This window comes from Colletes latitarsis, unplaced genomic scaffold (assembly GCF_051014445.1).
Source record: "Colletes latitarsis isolate SP2378_abdomen unplaced genomic scaffold, iyColLati1 scaffold0027, whole genome shotgun sequence".
In the NCBI taxonomy this organism is placed as follows: Eukaryota; Metazoa; Arthropoda; class Insecta; order Hymenoptera; family Colletidae; genus Colletes; species Colletes latitarsis.
In genome coordinates this window covers 5,573,112-5,597,549 of record NW_027488377.1, presented here as the reverse complement: position 1 = coordinate 5,597,549, position 24,438 = coordinate 5,573,112, and positions in this window count along the sequence as shown.

The window sequence follows — 24,438 nt, the reverse complement described above, 5'->3', positions numbered from 1 at the left end:
GTCGATTAAACCTGGTTTCGATCAATATTTTAGAGGATAACGCAAGTTTGGTCTGGGATAGGTCTGGGATTTGCCCTCATCAGGCTCATACTTTCGCGTTTTTCACATACTTCATGGCTAGATCCTGGGTTTTTTCTGGTTTGGATCACGTAGTAATGTGGGACCACACTGAAACAGTCGACTAAACCTGGTTTCGATTAATATTTTTGAGGATAACGCATGTTAGGTCTGGGATTGGTCTGGGATTTGCCCTCATCAGGCTCATACTTTCGCAGTTTTAACATGCATGTTGACCCGATCGAGGGTTTTTTCTGCTTTGGATCACGTAGTAAAGTGGTACCACACTAAAACAGTCAATCAAACCTGGTTTCGATCAATATTTTAGAGGATAACGAAAGTTATGTCTAGTTTAGGCCTGGGATTTGCCCTCATCAGACTCATATTTTCGCATACTTCACATACCTGTTGAACAGATCATGGGTTTTTTTCTGGTTTGGATCACGCAGTAATGTGGTACCACACTGAAACAGTCGATTAAACCTGGTTTCGATCAATATTTTTGAGGATAACGCATGTTAGGTCTAGGTTAGGCCGAGGATTTTCACACATCAGACTCATACTTTAGCATTCTTCACAAACTTGTTGAACGGATCCTGGGTTTTTACTGGTTTGGATCATGTAGTAATGTGGTACCACACTGAAACAGTCAATTAAACCTGGTTTCGATCAATATATTAGAGGATAATTCATGTTAGGTATAGGTTAGGTCTGGGATTTGCTCTGATCAGGCTCATTCCTTCGCATATTTCTCATACTTCATGGCTAGATCCTGGGCTGTTTCTGGATTGCATCCAGTAGTAATGAAGTACAACACTGAAACAGTCAAATAAACCTGGTTTCCATCAGTATTTTAGAGGATAACGCATGTTAGGTCTAGGTTAAGTCTGGGATTTTCACTCATCAGACTAATGCTTTCGCATTTTTCACATACTTTTTGAACGGATCCTGGGTTTTTTCTGGTTTGGATCACGTAGTAATGAGGGACCACACTGAAGCAATCAATTAAACCTGGTCTTGATAAATATTTTAGAGGATAACGCATGTTAGGTCTGGGATTTGCCCTCATCAGACTCATACTTTCGCACACTTCACATACTCGTTGAACAGATCCTGGGTTATTTTCTGGTTTGGATCACATAGTAATGAGGTACCACACTGAAACAGTCGATTAAACCAGGTTTCGATCAATATTTTTGAGGATAACGCATGTTAGGTCTAGGTTAGGCCTGGGATTTTCACTCATCAGACTCATACTTTCGCATTCTTCACATACTTGTTGAACGGATCCTGGGTTTTTACTGGATTGGATCACGTAGTAATGTGGTACCACACTGAAACAGTCGATTAAACCAGGTTTCGATCAATATTTTTGAGGATAACGCATGCTAGGTCTAGGTTAGGCCTGGGATTTTCACTCATCAGGCTCATACTTTCGCATTCGTCACATACTTGTTGAACGGATCCTGGGTTTTTTCTGGTTTGGATCACGTAGTAATGTGGGACCACACTGAAACATTCAATTAAACCTGGTCATGATAAATATTTTAGAGGATAACGCATGTTAGGTCTGGGTCAGTTCTAGGATTTGCCCTCGTCAGGATCATACTATCGCATATATCTCATACTTCATGGCTAGATCCTGGGCAATTTCTGGATTGAATCACGTAGTAATGTGGTACCACGCTGAAACATTCAATGAAACCTGGTCTGGATAAATATTTTAGAGGATAACGCATGTTAGGTCTGGGATAGGTCTGGGATTTGCCCTCATCAGGCTCATACTTTCGCGTTTTTCACATACTTGTTGAACTGATCCCGGGTTTTTTCTGGTTTGGATCACGTAGTAATGTGGTACAACACTGAAACAGTCAATTAAACCTGGTTTCCATCAATATTTTAGAGGACAACGCATGTTAGGTCTAGGTTAGGCCTGGGATTTGCCTTCGTCAGGGTCATTCTTTCGCATATTTCTCATACTTCATGGCTAGATCCTGGGCTGTTTCTGGATTGGATCACGTAGTAATGTGGTACCACACTGAAACAGTCAATTAAACCTGGTTTTGATCAGTATTTTAGAGAATAATTCATGTTAGGTCTAGGTTAGGTCTGGGATTTGCTCTCATCAGGCTCATACTTTCGCATATTTCTCATACTTCATGGCTAGATCCTGGGCTGTTTCTGGATTGTATCACGTAGTAATGTGGTACCACGCTGAAACATTCAATGAAACCTGGTCTGGATAAATATTTTAGAGGATAACGCATGTTAGGTCTAGGTTAGCCTTGGGATTTTCACTCATCAGACTCATACTTTCACATTCTTCACATACTTGTTGAACGGATCCTGGGTATTTTCTGGTTTGGTTCACGTAGTAATGTGGTACCACACTGAAACATTCAATTAAACCTGGTCTTGATAAATATTTTAGAGGATAACGCATGTTAGGTTTGTGTTATGTCTAGGATTTGCGCTCATCAGGCTCATACATTCGCATATTTCTCATACTTCATGGCTAGATCCTGGGCTGTTTCTGGATTGTATCACGTAGTAATGTGGTACCACGCTGAAACAGTCAATTAATCCTGGTTTCGATCACTATTTTAGACGATAACGCATGTTAGGTCTGGGTTAGGTCTAGGATTTGCCCTCATCAGGCTCATACTTTCGCGTTTTTCACATACTTGTTGAAGAGATCGTGGGTTTTTTCTGGTTTGGATCACGTAGTAATGTGGTGCCACACTGAAGCAGTCCATTAAACCTGGTTTCGATCAATATTTTAGAGAATAATCCATGTTAGTTCTAGGTTAGGTATGGGATTTGCTCTCATCAGGCTCATTCTTTCGAATATTTCTCATACTTGATGGCTAGATCTTGGGCTTTTTCTGGATTGCATCACGTAGTAATGTAGTACCACACTGAAACAGTCAATGGAATCTGGTTTCCATCAATATTTTAGAGGACAACGCAAGTTATGTCTGGGATAGGTCTGGGATTTGCCCTCATCAGGGTCATACTTTCGCATTTTTCACATACTTGTTGAACAGATCCTGGGTGTTTTCTTGTTTGGATCACGTAGTAATGTGGTACCACACTGAAACAGTCCATAAAACCTGGTTTCGAACAATATTTTAGAGAATAATTCATGTTAGGTCTAGGTTAGGTCTGGGATTTGCTCTCATCAGGCTCATTCTTTCGCATATTTCTCATACTTGATGGCTAGATCCTGGGCTTTTTCTGGATTGCATCACGTAGTAATGAAGTACAACACTGAAACAGTCAATTAAACCTGTTTTCCATCAATATTTTAGAGGACAACGCAAGTTAGGTCTGGGTTAGGTCCAGGATTTGACTTCGTCAGGCTCATACTTTCGCATATTTCTCATACTTCATGGCTAGATCCTGGGCTATTTCTGGATTGGATCAGGTAGTAATGTGGTACCACACTGAAACGGTCAATTAAACCTGGTTTCGATCAATATTTTAGAGGATAACGCATGTTAGTTCTAGGTTAGGTCTGGGATTTGCTCTCATCAGGCTCATTCTTTCGAATATTTCTCATACTTGATGGCTAGATCTTGGGCTTTTTCTGGATTGCATCACGTAGTAATGTAGTACCACACTGAAACAGTCAATGGAATCTGGTTTCCATCAATATTTTAGAGGACAACGCATGTTATGTCTGGGATAGGTCTGGAATTTGCCCTCATCAGGGTCATACTTTCGCATTTTTCACATACTTGTTGAACTGATCCTGGGTTTTTCCTGGTTTGGATCACGTAGCAATGTGGTACCACACTGAAACAGTCGCTTAAACCTGGTTTCGATCAATATTTTAGAGGATAACGCAAGTTTGGTCTGGGATAGGTCTGGGATTTGCCCTCATCAGGCTCATACTTTCGCGTTTTGCACATACTTGTTGAACAGGTCCTGGGTTTTTTCTGGTTTGGGTCACGTAGTAATGTAGTACCACTCTGAAACAGTCGATTAAACCAGGTTTCGATCAATATTTTTGAGGATAACGCAAGTTTGGTCTGGGATAGGTCTGGGATTCGCCCTCATCAGGCTCATACTTTCGCGTTTTTCACATACTTGTTGAACTGATCCTGGGTTTTTTCTGGTTTGGATCACGCAGTAATGTGGGACCACACTGAAACAATCAATTAAACCTGGTCTTGATAAATATTTTAGAGGATAACGCAAGCTTGGTCTGAGATAGGTCTGGGATTTGCCCTCATCAGGCTCATACTTTCGCGTTTTTCACATACTTCATGGCTAGATCCTGGGCTGTTTCAGGATTGTATCACGTAGTAATGTGGTACCACGCTGAAACAGTCAATTAAACCTGGTTTCGATCAATATTTTAGAGGATAACGCAAGTTTGGTCTGGGATAGGTCTGGGATTCGCCCTCATCAGGCTCATACTTTCGCGTTCTTCACATACTTGTTGAACTGATCCTGGGTTTTTTCTGGTTTGGATCACGTAGTGAAGTGGTACCACACTGAAGCAGTCCATTAAACCTGGTTTCGATCAATATTTTAGAGGATAACGCATGTTAGGTTTGGGTTAGGTCTAGGATTCGCCCTCATCAGGCTCATACTTTCGCGTTTTTCACATACTTCATGGCTAGATCCTGGGTTTTTTCTGGTTTGGATCACGTAGCAATGTGGTACCACACTGAAACAGTCGATTAAACCTGGTTTCGATCAATATTTTAGAGGATAACGCAAGTTTGGTCTGGGATAGGTCTGGGATTTGCCCTCATCAGGCTCATACTTTCGCGTTTTTCACATACTTCATGGCTAGATCCTGGGCTGTTTCTGGATTGTGTCACGTAGTAATGTGGTACCACGCTGAAACAGTCAATTAAACCTGGTTTCGATCAATATTTTAGAGGAAAACGCATGTTAGGTCTAGGTTAGGCCGAGGATTTTCACACATCAGACTCATACTTTCGCATTCTTCACATACTTGTTGAACGGATCCTGGGTTTTTACTGGTTTGGATCATGTAGTAATGTGGTACCACACTGAAACAGCCAATTAAACCTGGTTTCGATCAATATTTTTGAGGATAACGCATGTTAGGTCTAGGTTAGGCCGAGGATTTTCACACATCAGACTCATACTTTCGCATTCTTCACATACTTGTTGAACGGATCCTGGGTTTTTACTGGTTTGGATGATGTAGTAATGTGGTACCACACTGAAACAGTCGATTAAACCAGGTTTCGATCAATATTTTTGAGGATAACGCATGTTAGGTCTAGGTTACGTCTGGGATTTTCACTCATCAGGCTCATACTTTCGCGCTTTTCACATACTTGTTGAACAGATCCTGAGTTTTTTCTGGTGTGGGTCGCGTAGTAATGTGGTACCACACTGAAACAGTCGATTAAACCAGGTTTCGATCAATATTTTTGAGGATAACGCATGTTAGGTCTAGGTTAGGCCTGGGATTTTCACTCATCAGACTCATACTTTCGCATTCTTCACATACTTGTTGAACGGATCCTGGGTTTTTTCTGGTTTGGATCACGCAGTAATGTGGGACCACACTGAAACAATCAATTAAACCTGGTCTTGATAAATATTTTAGAGGATAACGCAAGCTTGGTCTGAGATAGGTCTGGGATTTGCCCTCATCAGGCTCATACTTTCGCGTTTTTCACATACTTCATGGCTAGATCCTGGGCTGTTTCTGGATTGTATCACGTAGTAATGTGGTACCACGCTGAAACAGTCAATTAAACCTGGTTTCGATCAATATTTTAGAGGATAACGCAAGTTTGGTCTGGGATAGGTCTGGGATTCGCCCTCATCAGGCTCATACTTTCGCGTTCTTCACATACTTGTTGAACTGATCCTGGGTTTTTTCTGGTTTGGATCACGTAGTGAAGTGGTACCACACTGAAGCAGTCCATTAAACCTGGTTTCGATCAATATTTTAGAGGATAACGCATGTTAGGTTTGGGTTAGGTCTAGGATTTGCCCTCATCAGGCTCATACTTTCGCATATTTCTCATACTTCATGGCTAGATCCTGGGCTGTTTCTGGATTGTATCACGTAGTAATGTGGTACCACGCTGAAACAGGCAATTAATCCTGGTTTCGATCAATATTTTAGAGGATAACGCAAGTTAGGTCTGGGATAGGTCTGGGATTCGCCCTCATCAGGCTCATACTTTCGCGTTTTTCACATACTTCATGGCTAGATCCTGGGTTTTTTCTGGTTTGGATCACGTAGCAATGTGGTACCACACTGAAACAGTCGATTAAACCTGGTTTCGATCAATATTTTAGAGGATAACGCAAGTTTGGTCTGGGATGGGTCTGGGATTTGCCCTCATCAGGCTCATACTTTCGCGTTTTTCACATACTTCATGGCTACATCCTGGGCTGTTTCTGGATTGTGTCACGTAGTAATGTGGTACCACGCTGAAACAGTCAATTAAACCTGGTTTCGATCAATATTTTAGAGGAAAACGCAAGTTTGGTCTGGGATAGGTCTGGGATTCGCCCTCATCAGGCTCATACTTTCGCGTTTTTCACATACTTGTTGAACTGATCCTGGGTTTTTTCTGGTTTGGATCACGTAGTAATGTGGGACCACACTGAAACAGTCGACTAAACCTGGTTTCGATTAATATTTTTGAGGATAACGCATGTTAGGTCTGGGATTGGTCTGGGATTTGCCCCCATCAGGCTCATACTTTCGCAGTTTTAACATGCATGTTGACCTGATCGAGGGTTTTTTCTGCTTTGGATCACGTAGTAAAGTGGTACCACACTAAAACAGTCAATCAAACCTGGTTTCGATCAATATTTTAGAGGATAACGAAAGTTATGTCTAGTTTAGGCCTGGGATTTGCCCTCATCAGACTCATATTTTCGCATACTTCACATACCTGTTGAACAGATCATGGGTTTTTTTCTGGTTTGGATCACGCAGTAATGTGGTACCACACTGAAACAGTCGATTAAACCTGGTTTCGATCAATATTTTTGAGGATAACGCATGTTAGGTCTAGGTTAGGCCGAGGATTTTCACACATCAGACTCATACTTTCGCATTCTTCACATACTTGTTGAACGGATCCTGGGTTTTTACTGGTTTGGATCATGTAGTAATGTGGTACCACACTGAAACAGTCAATTAAACCTGGTTTCGATCAATATATTAGAGGATAATTCATGTTAGGTCTAGGTTAGGTCTGGGATTTGCTCTGATCAGGCTCATTCCTTCGCATATTTCTCATACTTCATGGCTAGATCCTGGGCTGTTTCTGGATTGCATCCAGTAGTAATGAAGTACAACACTGAAACAGTCAAATAAACCTGGTTTCCATCAATATTTTAGAGGATAACGCATGTTAGGTCTAGGTTAAGTCTGGGATTTTCACTCATCAGACTAATACTTTCGCATTCTTCACATACTTTTTGAACGGATCCTGGGTTTTTTCTGGTTTGGATCACGTAGTAATGAGGGACCACACTGAAGCAATCAATTAAACCTGGTCTTGATAAATATTTTAGAGGATAACGCATGTTAGGTCTGGGATTTGCCCTCATCAGACTCATACTTTCGCACACTTCACATACTCGTTGAACAGATCCTGGGTTATTTTCTGGTTTGGATCACATAGTAATGAGGTACCACACTGAAACAGTCGATTAAACCAGGTTTCGATCAATATTTTTGAGGATAACGCATGTTAGGTCTAGGTTAGGCCTGGGATTTTCACTCATCAGACTCATACTTTCGCATTCTTCACATACTTGTTGAACGGATCCTGGGTTTTTACTGGATTGGATCACGTAGTAATGTGGTACCACACTGAAACAGTCGATTAAACCAGGTTTCGATCAATATTTTTGAGGATAACGCATGTTAGGTCTAGGTTACGTCTGGGATTTTCACTCATCAGGCTCATACTTTCGCGTTTTTCACATACTTGTTGAACAGATCCTGAGTTTTTTCTGGTGTGGGTCGCGTAGTAATGTGGTACCACACTGAAACAGTCGATTAAACCAGGTTTCGATCAATATTTTTGAGGATAACGCATGTTAGGTCTGGGATTGGTCTGGGATTTGCCCCCATCAGGCTCATACTTTCGCAGTTTTAACATGCATGTTGACCTGATCGAGGGTTTTTTCTGCTTTGGATCACGTAGTAAAGTGGTACCACACTAAAACAGTCAATCAAACCTGGTTTCGATCAATATTTTAGAGGATAACGAAAGTTATGTCTAGTTTAGGCCTGGGATTTGCCCTCATCAGACTCATATTTTCGCATACTTCACATACCTGTTGAACAGATCATGGGTTTTTTTCTGGTTTGGATCACGCAGTAATGTGGTACCACACTGAAACAGTCGATTAAACCTGGTTTCGATCAATATTTTTGAGGATAACGCATGTTAGGTCTAGGTTAGGCCAAGGATTTTCACACATCAGACTCATACTTTCGCATTCTTCACATACTTGTTGAACGGATCCTGGGTTTTTACTGGTTTGGATCATGTAGTAATGTGGTACCACACTGAAACAGTCAATTAAACCTGGTTTCGATCAATATATTAGAGGATAATTCATGTTAGGTCTAGGTTAGGTCTGGGATTTGCTCTGATCAGGCTCATTCCTTCGCATATTTCTCATACTTCATGGCTAGATCCTGGGCTGTTTCTGGATTGCATCCAGTAGTAATGAAGTACAACACTGAAACAGTCAAATAAACCTGGTTTCCATCAATATTTTAGAGGATAACGCATGTTAGGTCTAGGTTAAGTCTGGGATTTTCACTCATCAGACTAATACTTTCGCATTCTTCACATACTTTTTGAACGGATCCTGGGTTTTTTCTGGTTTGGATCACGTAGTAATGAGGGACCACACTGAAGCAATCAATTAAACCTGGTCTTGATAAATATTTTAGAGGATAACGCATGTTAGGTCTGGGATTTGCCCTCATCAGACTCATACTTTCGCACACTTCACATACTCGTTGAACAGATCCTGGGTTATTTTCTGGTTTGGATCACATAGTAATGAGGTACCACACTGAAACAGTCGATTAAACCAGGTTTCGATCAATATTTTTGAGGATAACGCATGTTAGGTCTAGGTTAGGCCTGGGATTTTCACTCATCAGACTCATACTTTCGCATTCTTCACATACTTGTTGAACGGATCCTGGGTTTTTACTGGATTGGATCACGTAGTAATGTGGTACCACACTGAAACAGTCGATTAAACCAGGTTTCGATCAATATTTTTGAGGATAACGCATGTTAGGTCTAGGTTACGTCTGGGATTTTCACTCATCAGGCTCATACTTTCGCGTTTTTCACATACTTGTTGAACAGATCCTGAGTTTTTTCTGGTGTGGGTCGCGTAGTAATGTGGTACCACACTGAAACAGTCGATTAAACCAGGTTTCGATCAATATTTTTGAGGATAACGCATGTTAGGTCTAGGTTAGGCCTGGGATTTTCACTCATCAGACTCATACTTTCGCATTCTTCACATAGTTGTTGAACGGATCCTGGGTTTTTTCTGGTTTGGGTCACGTAGTAATGTGGTCCCACACTGAAACAGTCGATTAAACCAGGTTTCGATCAATATTTTTGAGGATAACGCATGTTAGGTCTAGGTTAGGCCTGGGATTTTCACTCATCAGACTCATACTTTCGCATTCGTCACATACTTGTTGAACGGATCCTGGGTTTTTTCTGGTTTGGATCACGTAGTAATGTGGGACCACACTGAAACATTCAATTAAACCTGGTCATGATAAATATTTTAGAGGATAACGCATGTTAGGTCTGGGTCAGTTCTAGGAACTGCCCTCGTCAGGCTCATACTTTCGCATATATCTCATACTTCATGGCTAGATCCTGGGCTATTTCTGGTTTGGATCTCGTAGTAATGTGGTACCACACTGAAACTGTCAATTAAACCTGGTTTGGATCAATATTTTAGAGGATAACGCAAGTTAGGTCTGGGATAGGTCTGGGATTTGCCCTCATCAGGCTCATACTAACGCGTTTTCCACTTAATTGTTGAACTGATCCTGGGTTTTTTCTGGTTTGGATCACGTAGTAATGTGGTACCTCACTGAAACAGTCGATTAAACCTGGTTTCGATCAATATTTTTGAGGATAATGCATGTTAGGTCTAGGTTAGGCCTGGGATTTTCACTCATCAGACTCATACTTTCGCATTTTCACATACTTGTTGAACGGATCCTGGGTTTTTTCTGGTTTGGATCACGTAGTTGTGTGGGACCACACTGAAACAATCAATTAAACCTGGTCATGATAAATATTTTAGAGGATAACGCATGTTAGGTCTGGGTTAGGTCTAGGATTTGCCCTCGTCAGGCTCATACTTTCGCATATTTCTCATACTTCATGCCTAGATCCTGGGCTATTTCTGGATTGGATCACGTAGTAATGTGGTACCACGCTGAAACAGTCAATTAAACCTGGTTTCGATCAATATTTAGGAGGATAACGCAAGTTAGGTCTGGGATAGGTCTGGGATTTGCCCTCATCCGGCTCATACTTTCGCGTTTTTCACATACTTGTTGAACAGATCCTGGGTTTTTTCTGGTTTGGATCACGTAGTAATGTGGTACCTCACTGAAACAGTCGATTAAACCTGGTTTCGATCAATATTTTAGAAGATAACGCATGTTTGGTCTGGGACAGGTCTGGGATTTGCCCTCATCAGGCTCATGCTTTCGCATATTTCTCATACTTCATGGCTAGATCCTGGGCAATTTCTGGATTGAATCACGTAGTAATGTGGTACCACGCTGAAACATTCAATGAAACCTGGTCTGGATAAATATTTTAGAGGATAACGCATGTTAGGTCTGGGATAGGTCTGGGATTTGCCCTCATCAGGCTCATACTTTCGCGTTTTTCACATACTTGTTGAACTGATCCTGGGTTTTTTCTGGTTTGGATCACGTAGTAATGTGGTACAACACTGAAACAGTCAATTAAACCTGGTTTCCATCAATATTTTAGAGGACAACGCATGTTAGGTCTAGGTTAGGCCTGGGATTTGCCTTCGTCAGGGTCATTCTTTCGCATATTTCTCATACTTCATGGCTAGATCCTGGGCTCTTTCTGGATTGTATCACGTAGTAATGTGGTACCACACTGAAACAGTCAATTAAACCTGGTTTTGATCAGTATTTTAGAGAATAATTCATGTTAGGTCTAGGTTAGGTCTGGGATTTGCTCTCATCAGGCTCATACTTTCGCATATTTCTCATACTTCATGGCTAGATCCTGGGCTGTTTCTGGATTGTATCACGTAGTAATGTGGTACCACGCTGAAACAGTCAATTGAACCTGGTTTCGTTCAATATTTTAGAGGATAACGCAAGTTAGGTCTGGGATAGGTCTGGGATTTGCCCTCAGCAGGCTCATACTTTCGCGTTTTTCACATACTTGTTGAACAGATCCTGGGTTTTTTCTGGTTTGGATCACGTAGTAGTGTGGGACCACACTGAAACAATCAATTAAACCTGGTCTGGATAAATATTTTAGAGGATAACGCATGTTAGGTCTGGGTTAGGTCTAGGATTTGCCCTCGTCAGGCTCATACTTTCGCATATTTCTCATACTTCATGCCTAGATCCTGGGCTATTTCTGGATTGTATCACGTTGTAATGTGGTACCACGCTGAAACAGTCAATTAATCCTGGTTTCGATCACTATTTTAGACGATAACGCATGTTAGGTCTGGGTTAGGTCTAGAATTTGCCCTCATCAGGCTCATACTTTCGCGTTTTTCACATACTTGTTGAAGAGATCGTGGGTTTTTTCTGGTTTGGATCACGTAGTAATATGGTGCCACACTGAAGCAGTCCATTAAACCTGGTTTCGATCAATATTTTAGAGAATAATCCATGTTAGTTCTAGGTTAGGTCTGGGATTTGCTCTCATCAGGCTCATTCTTTCGCATATTTCTCATACTTGATGGCTAGATCCTGGGCTCTTTCTGGATTGCATCACGTAGTAATGAAGTACACAACTGAAACAGTCAATTAAACCTGTTTTCCATCAATATTTTAGAGGACAACGCAAGTTAGGTCTGGGTTAGGTCCAGGATTTGACCTCGTCAGGCTCATACTTTCGCATATTTCTCATACTTCATGGCTAGATCCTGGGCTATTTCTGGATTGGATCAGGTAGTAATGTGGTACCACCCTGAAACGGTCAATTAAACCTGGTTTCGATCAATATTTTAGAGGATAACGCATGTTAGTTCTAGGTTAGGTCTGGGATTTGCTCTCATCAGGCTCATTCTTTCGAATATTTCTCATACTTGATGGCTAGATCTTGGGCTTTTTCTGGATTGCATCACGTAGTAATGTAGTACCACACTGAAACAGTCGATTAAACCTGGTTTCGATCAATATTTTAGAGGATAACGCAAGTTTGGTCTGGGATAGGTCTGGGATTTGCCCTCATCAGGCTCATACTTTCGCGTTTTTCACATACTTGTTGAACTGATCCTGGGTTTTTTCTGGTTTGGATCACGCAGTAATGTGGTACCACACTGAAACAGTCGATTAAACCTGGTTTCGATCAATATTTTAGAGGATAACGCAAGTTTGGTCTGGGATAGGTCTGGGATTTGCCCTCATCAGGCTCATACTTTCGCGTTTTTCACATACTTGTTGAACTGATCCTGGGTTTTTTCTGGTTTGGATCACGCAGTAATGTGGGACCACACTGAAACAATCAATTAAACCTGGTCTTGATAAATATTTTAGAGGATAACGCAAGTTTGGTCTGAGATAGGTCTGGGATTTGCCCCCATCAGGCTCATACTTTCGCGTTTTTCACATACTTCATGGCTAGATCCTGGGCTGTTTCTGGATTGTATCACGTAGTAATGTGGTACCACGCTGAAACAGTCAATAAATCCTGGTTTCGATCAATATTTTACAGGATAACGCAAGTTTGGTCTGGGATAGGTCTGGGATTCGCCCTCATCAGGCTCATACTTTCGCGTTTTTCACATACTTGTTGAACTGATCCTGGGTTTTTTCTGGTTTGGATCACGTAGTCAAGTGGTACCACACTGAAGCAGTCCATTAAACCTGGTTTCGATCAATATTTTAGAGGATAACGCATGTTAGGTTTGGGTTAGGTCTAGGATTTGCCCTCATCAGGCTCATACTTTCGCATATTTCTCATACTTCATGGCTAGATCCTGGGCTGTTTCTGGATTGTATCACGTAGTAATGTGGTACCACGCTGAAACAGTCAATTAATCCTGGTTTCGATCAATATTTTAGAGGATAACGCAAGTTAGGTCTGGGATAGGTCTGGGATTCGCCCTCACCAGGCTCATACTTTCGCGTTTTTCACATACTTGTTGAACTGATCCTGGGTTCTTTCTGGTTTGGATCACGTAGCAATGTGGTACCACACTGGAACAGTCGATTAAACCTGGTTTCGATCAATATTTTAGAGGATAACGCAAGTTTGGTCTGGGATAGGTCTGGGATTTGCCCTCATCAGGCTCATACTTTCGCGTTTTTCACATACTTCATGGCTAGATCCTGGGCTGTTTCTGGATTGTATCACGTAGTAATGTGGTACCACGCTGAAACAGTCAATTAAACCTGGTTTCGATCAATATTTTAGAGGATAACGCAAGTTTGGTCTGGGATAGGTCTGGGATTCGCCCTCATCAGGCTCATACTTTCGCGTTTTTCACATACTTGTTGAACTGATCCTGGGTTTTTTCTGGTTTGGATCACGTACTAATGTGGGACCACACTGAAACAGTCGACTAAACCTGGTTTCGATTAATATTTTTGAGGATAACGCATGTTAGGTCTGGGATAGGTCTGGGATTTGCGCTCATCAGGCTCATACTTTCGCAGTTTTAACATGCATGTTGACCTGATCGAGGGTTTTTTCTGCTTTGGATCACGTAGTAAAGTGGTACCACACTAAAACAGTCAATCAAACCTGGTTTCGATCAATATTTTAGAGGATAACGAAAGTTATGTCTAGTTTAGGCCTGGGATTTGCCCTCATCAGGCTCATACTTTCGCGTTTTTCACATACTTGTTGAACTGATCCTAGGTTTTTTCTGGTTTGGATCACGTAGCAATGTGGTACCACACTGAAACAGTTGATTAAACCTGGTTTCGATCAATATTTTTGAGGATAACGCATGTTAAGTCTAGGTTAGGCCGAGGATTTTCACACATCAGACTCATACTTTCGCATTCTTCACATACTTGTTGAACGGATCCTGGGTTTATACTGGTTTGGATCATGTAGTAATGTGGTACCACACTGAAACAGTCAATTAAACCTGGTTTCGACCAATATATTAGAGAATAATTCATGTTAGGTCTAGGTTAGCTCTGGGATTTCCTCTGATCAGGCTCATTCTTTCGCATATTTCTCATACTTCATGGCTAGATCCTGGGCTGTTTTTGGATTGCATCCAGTAGTAATGAAGTACAACACTGAAACAGTCAAATAAACCTGGTTTCCATCAATATTTTAGAGGATAACGCATGTTAGGTCTAGGTTAGGTCTGGGATTTTCACTCATCAGACTAATACTTTCGCATTCTTCACATACTTGTTGAACGGATCCTGGGTTTTTTCTGGTTTGGATCACGTAGTAATGAGGGACCACACTGAAGCAATCAATTAAACCTGGTCTTGATAAATATTTTAGAGGATAACGCATGTTAGGTCTGGTATTTGCCCTCATCAGACTCATACTTTCGCACACTTCACATACTCGTTGAACAGATCCTGGGTTATTTTCTGGTTTGGATCACATAGTAATGAGGTACCACACTGAAACAGTCGATTAAACCAGGTTTCGATCAATATTTTTGACGATAACGCATGTTAGGTCTAGGTTAGGCCTGGGATTTTCACTCATCAGACTCATACTTTCGCATTCTTCACATACTTGTTGAACGGATCCTGGGTTTTTACTGGATTGGATCACGTAGTAATGTGGTACCACACTGAAACAGTCGATTAAACCAGGTTTCGATCAATATTTTTGAGGATAACGCATGTTAGGTCTAGGTTACGTCTGGGATTTTCGCTCATCAGGCTCATACTTTCGCGTTTTTCACATACTTGTTGAACAGATCCTGAGTTTTTTCTGGTTTGGGTCGCGTAGTAATGTGGTACCACACTGAAACAGTCGATTAAACCAGGTTTCGATCAATATTCTTGAGGATAACGCATGTTAGGTCTAGGTTAGGCCTGGGATTTTCACTCATCAGACTCATACATTCGCATTCTTCACATACTTGTTGAACGGATCCTGGGTTTTTTCTGGTTTGGATCACGTAGTAATGTGGGACCACGCTAAACCAATCAATTAAACCTGGTTTCGATCAATATTTTAGAGAATAATTCATGTTAGGCCTAGGTTAGGTCTAGGATTTGCCCTCATCAGGCTCATACTTTCGCATATTTCTCATACTTCATGGCTAGATCCTGGGCTGTTTCTGGATTGTATCACGTAGTAATGTGGTACCACGCTGAAACTGTCAATTAAACCTGGTTTTGATCAATATTTTAGAGGATAACGCAAGTTAGGTCTGGGATAGGTCTGGGATTCGCCCTCATCAGGCTCATACTTTCGCGTTTTTCACATACTTGTTGAACTGATACTGAGTTTTTTCTGGTTTGGATCACGTAGCAATGTGGTACCACACTGAAACATTCGATTAAACCTGGTTTCGATCAATATTTTAGAGGATAACGCAAGTTAGGTCTGGGATAGGTATGGGATTCGCCCTCATCAGGCTCATAGTTTCGCGTTTTTCACATACTTGTTGAACAGATCCTGAGTTTTTTCTGGTTTGGGTCACGTAGTAATGTGGTCCCACACTGAAACAGACGATTAAACCAGGTTTCGATCAATATTTTTGAGGATAACGCATGTTAGGTCTAGGTTAGGCCTGGGATTTTCACTCATCAGACTCATACTTTCGCATTCTTCACATACTTGTTGAACGGATCCTGGGTTTTTACTGGATTGGATCACGTAGTAATGTGGTACCACACTGAAACAGTCGATTAAACCAGGTTTCGATCAATATTTTTGAGGATAACGCATGTTAGGTCTAGGTTACGTCTGGGATTTTCGCTCATCAGGCTCATACTTTCGCGTTTTTCACATACTTGTTGAACAGATCCTGAGTTTTTTCTGGTTTGGGTCGCGTAGTAATGTGGTACCACACTGAAACAGTCGATTAAACCAGGTTTCGATCAATATTCTTGAGGATAACGCATGTTAGGTCTAGGTTAGGCCTGGGATTTTCACTCATCAGACTCATACATTCGCATTCTTCACATACTTGTTGAACGGATCCTGGGTTTTTTCTGGTTTGGATCACGTAGTAATGTGGGACCACGCTGAACCAATCAATTAAACCTGGTTTCGATCAATATTTTAGAGAATAATTCATGTTAGGCCTAGGTGAGGTCTAGGATTTGCCCTCATCAGGCTCATACTTTCGCATATTTCTCATACTTCATGGCTAGATCCTGGGCTGTTTCTGGATTGTATCACGTAGTAATGTGGTACCACGCTGAAACTGTCAATTAAACCTGGTTTTGATCAATATTTTAGAGGATAACGCAAGTTAGGTCTGGGATAGGTCTGGGATTCGCCCTCATCAGGCTCATACTTTCGCGTTTTTCACATACTTGTTGAACTGATACTGAGTTTTTTCTGGTTTGGATCACGTAGCAATGTGGTACCACACTGAAACATTCGATTAAACCTGGTTTCGATCAATATTTTAGAGGATAACGCAAGTTAGGTCTGGGATAGGTATGGGATTCGCCCTCATCAGGCTCATAGTTTCGCGTTTTTCACATACTTGTTGAACAGATCCTGAGTTTTTTCTGGTTTGGGTCACGTAGTAATGTGGTCCCACACTGAAACAGACGATTAAACCAGGTTTCGATCAATATTTTTGAGGATAACGCATGTTAGGTCTAGGTTAGGCCTGGGATTTTCACTCATCAGACTCATACATTCGCATTCTTCACATACTTGTTGAACGGATCCTGGGTTTTTTCTGGTTTGGATCACGTAGTAATGTGGGACCACGCTGAACCAATCAATTAAACCTGGTTTCGATCAATATTTTAGAGAATAATTCATGTTAGGCCTAGGTTAGGTCTAGGATTTGCCCTCATCAGGCTGATACTTTCGCATATTTCTCATACTTCATGGCTAGATCCTGGGCTGTTTCTGGATTGTATCACGTAGTAATGTGGTACCACGCTGAAACTGTCAATTAAACCTGGTTTTGATCAATATTTTAGAGGATAACGCAAGTTAGGTCTGGGATAGGTCTGGGATTCGCCCTCATCAGGCTCATACTTTCGCGTTTTTCACATACTTGTTGAACTGATACTGAGTTTTTTCTGGTTTGGATCACGTAGCAATGTGGTACCACACTGAAACATTCGATTAAACCTGGTTTCGATCAATATTTTAGAGGATAACGCAAGTTAGGTCTGGGATAGGTATGGGATTCGCCCCCATCAGGCTCATAGTTTCGCGTTTTTCACATACTTGTTGAACAGATCCTGAGTTTTTTCTGGTTTGGGTCACGTAGTAATGTGGTCCCACACTGAAACAGACGATTAAACCAGGTTTCGATCAATATTTTTGAGGATAACGCATGTTAGGTCTAGGTTAGGCCTGGGATTTTCACTCATCAGACTCATACTTTCGCATTCGTCACATACTTGTTGAACGGATCCTGGTTTTTTTCTGGTTTGGATCACGTAGTAATGTGGGACCACACTGAAACAATCAATTAAACCTGGTCATGATATATATTTTAGAGGATAACGCATGTTAGGTCTGGGTCAGTTCTAGGATTTGCCCTCGTCAGGTTCATACTTTCGCATATTTCTCATACTTCATGGCTAGATCCTGGGCTATTTCTGGTTTGGATCTCGTAGTAATGTGGTACCACACTGAAACTGTCAATTAAACCTGGTTTGGATCAATATTTTAGAGGATAACGCAAGTTAGGTCTGCGATAGGTCTGGGATTTGCCCTCATCAGGCTCATACTCTCGCGTTTTTCACATACTTGTTGAACAGATCCTGGGTTTTTTCTGGTTTGGGTCACGTAGTAATGTGGTACCACACTGAAACAGTCGATTAAACCAGGTTTCGATCAATATTTTTGAGGATAATGCATGTTAGGTCTAGGTTAGGCCTGGGATTTTCACTCATCAGACTCATGCTTTCGCATTTTCACATACTTGTTGAACGGATCCTGGGTTTTTTCTGGTTTGGATCACGTAGTAGTGTGGGACCACACTGAAACAATCAATTAAACCTGGTCATGATAAATATTTTAGAGGATAACGCATGTTATGTCTGGGTTAGGTCTAGGATTTGCCCTCGTCAGGCTCATACTTTCCCATATTTCTCATACTTCATGCCTAGATCCTGGGCTATTTCTGGATTGGATCACGTAGTAATGTGGTACCACGCTGAAACAGTCAATTAAACCTGGTTTCGATCAATATTTTAGAGGATAACGCAAGTTAGGTCTGAGATAGGTCTGGGATTCGCCCTCATCAGGCTCATACTAACGCGTTTTCCACTTAATTGTTGAACTGATCCTGGGTTTTTTCTGGTTTGGATCACGTAGTAATGTGGTACCTCACTGAAACAGTCGATTAAACCTGGTTTCGATCAATATTTTAGAAGATAACGCATGTTAGGTCTGGGACAGGTCTGGGATTTGCCCTCATCAGGCTCATTCTTTCGCATATTTCTCATACTTCATGGCTAGATCCTGGGCAATTTCTGGATTGAATCACGTAGTAATGTGGTACCACGCTGAAACATTCAATGAAACCTGGTCTGGATAAATATTTTAGAGGATAACGCATGTTAGGTCTGGGATAGGTCTGGGATTTGCCCTCATCAGGCTCATACTTTCGCGTTTTTCACATACTTGTTGAACTGATCCTGGGTTTTTTCTGGTTTGGATCACGTAGTAATGTGGTACAACACTGAAACAGTCAATTGAACCTGGTTTCGATCAATATTTTAGAGGGTAACGCAAGTTAGGTCTGAGACAGGTCTGGGATTCGCCCTTATCAGGCTCATACTAACGCGTTTTCCACATACTTGTTGAACTGATCCTGGGTTTTTTCTGGTTTGGATCACGTAGTAATGTGGTACCACACTGAAACAGTCGATTAAACCTGGTTTCGATCAATATTTTTGAAGATAACGCATGTTAGGTCTGGGACAGGTCTGGGATTTGCCCCCATCAGGCTCATTCTTTCGCATATTTCTCATACTTCATGGCTAGATCCTGGGCTATTTCTGGATTGGATCACGTAGTAATGTGGTACCACGCTGAAACATTCAATGAAACCTGGTCTGGATAAATATTTTAGAGGATAACGCATGTTAGGTCTAGGTTAGCCCTGGGATTTTCACTCATCAGACTCATACTTTCGCATTCTTCACATACTTGTTGAACGGATCCTGGGTATTTTCTGGTTTGGTTCACGTAGTAATGTGGTACCACACTGAAACATTCAATTAAACCTGGTCTTGATAAATATTTTAGAGGATAACGCATGTTAGGTTTGGGTTATGTCTAGGATTTGCCCTCATCAGGCTCATACATTCGCATATTTCTCATACTTCATGGCTAGATCCTGGGCTGTTTCTGGATTGTATCGCGTAGTAATGTGGTACCACGCTGAAACAGTCAATTGAACCTGGTTTCGTTCGATATTTTGGAGGATAACGCAAGTTAGGTCTGGGATAGGTCTGGGATTTGCCCTCAGCAGGCTCATACTTTCGCGTTTTTCACATACTTGTTGAACAGATCCTGGGTTTCTTCTGGTTTGGATCACGTAGTAATGTGGTACAACACTGAAACAGTCAATTGAACCTGGTTTCGTTCAATATTTTAGAGGATAACGCATGTTATGTCTGGGTTAGGTCTAGGATTTGCCCTCGTCAGGCTCATACTTTCGCATATTTCTCATTCTTCATGGCTAGATCATGGGCTGTTTCTGGATTGGATCACGTAGTAATGTGGTACCACACTGAAACAGTCAATTAAACCTGGTTTTGATCAATATTTTAGAGAATAATTCATGTTAGGTCTAGGTTAGGTCTGGGATTTGCTCTCATCAGGCTCGTACTTTCGCATATTTCTCATACTTCATGGCTAGATCCTGGGCTACTTCTGGTTTGGATCACGTAGTAATGTGGTACCACACAGAAACAGTCAATTAAACCTGGTTTGGATCAATATTTTAGAGGATAACGCAAGTTAGGTCTGAGATAGGTCTGGGATTCGTCCTCATCAGGCTCATACTAACGCGTTTTTCACATACTTGTTGAACAGATCCTGAGTTTTTGCTGGTTTGGGTCGCGTAGTAATGTGGTACCACACTGAAACAGTCAATTGAACCTGGTTTCGTTCAATATCTTAGAGGATAACGCAAGTTAGGTCTGGGATAGGTCTGGGATTTGCCCTCAGCAGGCTCATACTTTCGCGCTTTTCACATACTTGTTGAACAGATCCTGGGTTTTTTCTGGTTTGGGTCACGTAGTAATGTGGTACCACACTGGAACAGTCGATTAAACCTGGTTTCGATCAATATTTTAGAGGATAACGCATGTTAGGTCTGGGACAGGTCTGGGATTTGCCCCCATCAGGCTCATTCTTTCGCATATTTCTCATATTTCATGGCTAGATCCTAGGCTATTTCTGGATTGGATCACGTAGTAATGTGGGACCACAGTGAAACAATCAATTAAACCAGTTTTCGATCAATATCTTAGAGGATAATGCAAGTTAGGTTTGGGTTAGGTCTAGGATTTGCCCTCATCAGGCTCATACTTTCGCATATTTCTCATACTTCATGGCTAGATCCTGGGCTGTTTCTGGATTGTATCACGTAGTAATGTGGTACCACGCTGAAACAGTCGATTAAACCAGGTTTCGATCAATATTTTAGAGAATAATTCATGTTAGGTCTAGGTTAGGTCTGGGATTTGCTCTCATCAGGCTCATTCTTTCGCATATTTCTCATACTTGATGGCTAGATCCTGGGCTTTTTCTGGATTGCATCCAGTAGTAATGAAGTACAACATTGAAACAGTCAAATAAACCTGGTTTCCATCAATATTTTAGAGGATAACGCATGTTAGGTCTAGGCTAGGTCTGGGATTTTCACACATCAGACTCATACTTTCGCATTCTTCACATACTTGTTGCACAGATCCTGGGTTTTTTCTGGTTTGGGTCACGTAGTAATGTGGTACCACACTGAAACAGTCGATTAAACCAGGTTTCGATCAATATTTTTGAGGATAACGCATGTTAGGTCTAGGTTAGGCCTGGGATTTTCACACATCAGACTGATACTTTCGCATTCTTCACATACTTGTTGAACGGATCGTGGGTTTCTTCTGGTTTGGATCGCGTAGTAATGTGGGACCACACTGAAACAGTCAATTAAACCTGGTTTCGGTCAATATTTTAGAGAATAATTCATGTTAGGTCTAGGTTAGGTCTGGGATTTGCTCTCATCAGGCTCATTCTTTCGCATATTTCTCATACTTGATGGCTAGATCCTGGGCTTTTTCTGGATTGCATCCAGTAGTAATGAAGTACAACATTGAAACAGTCAAATAAACCTGGTTTCCATCAATATTTTAGAGGATAACGCATGTTAGGTCTAGGTTAGGTCTGGGATTTTCACTCATCAGACTCATACTTTCGCACACTTCACATACTCGTTGAACAGATCCTGGGTTATTCTCTGGTTTGGATCACATAGTAATGTGGTGCCACACTGAAACAGTCGATTAAACCAGGTTTCGATCAATATTTTTGAGGATAACGCATATTAGGTCTAGGTTAGTCCTGGGATTTTCACTCATCAGACTCATACTTTCGCATTCTTCACATACTTGTTGAACGGATCCTGGGTTTTTACTGGATTGGATCACGTAGTAATGTGGTACCACACTGAAACAGTCAATTAAACCTGGTTTCGATCAATATTTTAGAGGATAACGCAAGTTAGGTCTGGGATAGGTCTGGGATTTGCCCTCATCAGGCTCATACTTTCGCGTTTTTCACATACTTGTTGAACAGATCCTGGTTTTTTTCTGGTTTGGATCACGTAGCAGTGTGGTACCACACTGAAACTGTCAATTAAACCTGGTTTGGATCAATATTTTAGAGGATAACGCAAGTTAGGTCTGCGATAGGTCTGGGATTTGCCCTCATCAGGCTCATACTCTCGCGTTTTTCACATACTTGTTGAACAGATCCTGGGTTTTTTCTGGTTTGGGTCACGTAGTAATGTGGTACCACACTGAAACAGTCGATTAAACCAGGTTTCGATCAATATTTTTGAGGATAATGCATGTTAGGTCTAGGTTAGGCCTGGGATTTTCACTCATCAGACTCATGCTTTCGCATTTTCACATACTTGTTGAACGGATCCTGGGTTTTTTCTGGTTTGGATCACGTAGTAGTGTGGGACCACACTGAAACAATCAATTAAACCTGGTCATGATAAATATTTTAGAGGATAACGCAAGTTAGGTCTGGGATAGGTATGGGATTCGCCCTCATCAGGCTCATAGTTTCGCGTTTTTCACATACTTGTTGAACAGATCCTGAGTTTTTTCTGGTTTGGGTCACGTAGTAATGTGGTCCCACACTGAAACAGACGATTAAACCAGGTTTCGATCAATATTTTTGAGGATAACGCATGTTAGGTCTAGGTTAGGCCTGGGATTTTCACTCATCAGACTCATACATTCGCATTCTTCACATACTTGTTGAACGGATCCTGGGTTTTTTCTGGTTTGGATCACGTAGTAATGTGGGACCACGCTGAACCAATCAATTAAACCTGGTTTCGATCAATATTTTAGAGAATAATTCATGTTAGGCCTAGGTTAGGTCTAGGATTTGCCCTCATCAGGCTGATACTTTCGCATATTTCTCATACTTCATGGCTAGATCCTGGGCTGTTTCTGGATTGTATCACGTAGTAATGTGGTACCACGCTGAAACTGTCAATTAAACCTGGTTTTGATCAATATTTTAGAGGATAACGCAAGTTAGGTCTGGGATAGGTCTGGGATTCGCCCTCATCAGGCTCATACTTTCGCGTTTTTCACATACTTGTTGAACTGATACTGAGTTTTTTCTGGTTTGGATCACGTAGCAATGTGGTACCACACTGAAACATTCGATTAAACCTGGTTTCGATCAATATTTTAGAGGATAACGCAAGTTAGGTCTGGGATAGGTATGGGATTCGCCCCCATCAGGCTCATAGTTTCGCGTTTTTCACATACTTGTTGAACAGATCCTGAGTTTTTTCTGGTTTGGGTCACGTAGTAATGTGGTCCCACACTGAAACAGACGATTAAACCAGGTTTCGATCAATATTTTTGAGGATAACGCATGTTAGGTCTAGGTTAGGCCTGGGATTTTCACTCATCAGACTCATACTTTCGCATTCGTCACATACTTGTTGAACGGATCCTGGTTTTTTTCTGGTTTGGATCACGTAGTAATGTGGGACCACACTGAAACAATCAATTAAACCTGGTCATGATATATATTTTAGAGGATAACGCATGTTAGGTCTGGGTCAGTTCTAGGATTTGCCCTCGTCAGGTTCATACTTTCGCATATTTCTCATACTTCATGGCTAGATCCTGGGCTATTTCTGGTTTGGATCTCGTAGTAATGTGGTACCACACTGAAACTGTCAATTAAACCTGGTTTGGATCAATATTTTAGAGGATAACGCAAGTTAGGTCTGCGATAGGTCTGGGATTTGCCCTCATCAGGCTCATACTCTCGCGTTTTTCACATACTTGTTGAACAGATCCTGGGTTTTTTCTGGTTTGGGTCACGTAGTAATGTGGTACCACACTGAAACAGTCGATTAAACCAGGTTTCGATCAATATTTTTGAGGATAATGCATGTTAGGTCTAGGTTAGGCCTGGGATTTTCACTCATCAGACTCATGCTTTCGCATTTTCACATACTTGTTGAACGGATCCTGGGTTTTTTCTGGTTTGGATCACGTAGTAGTGTGGGACCACACTGAAACAATCAATTAAACCTGGTCATGATAAATATTTTAGAGGATAACGCATGTTATGTCTGGGTTAGGTCTAGGATTTGCCCTCGTCAGGCTCATACTTTCCCATATTTCTCATACTTCATGCCTAGATCCTGGGCTATTTCTGGATTGGATCACGTAGTAATGTGGTACCACGCTGAAACAGTCAATTAAACCTG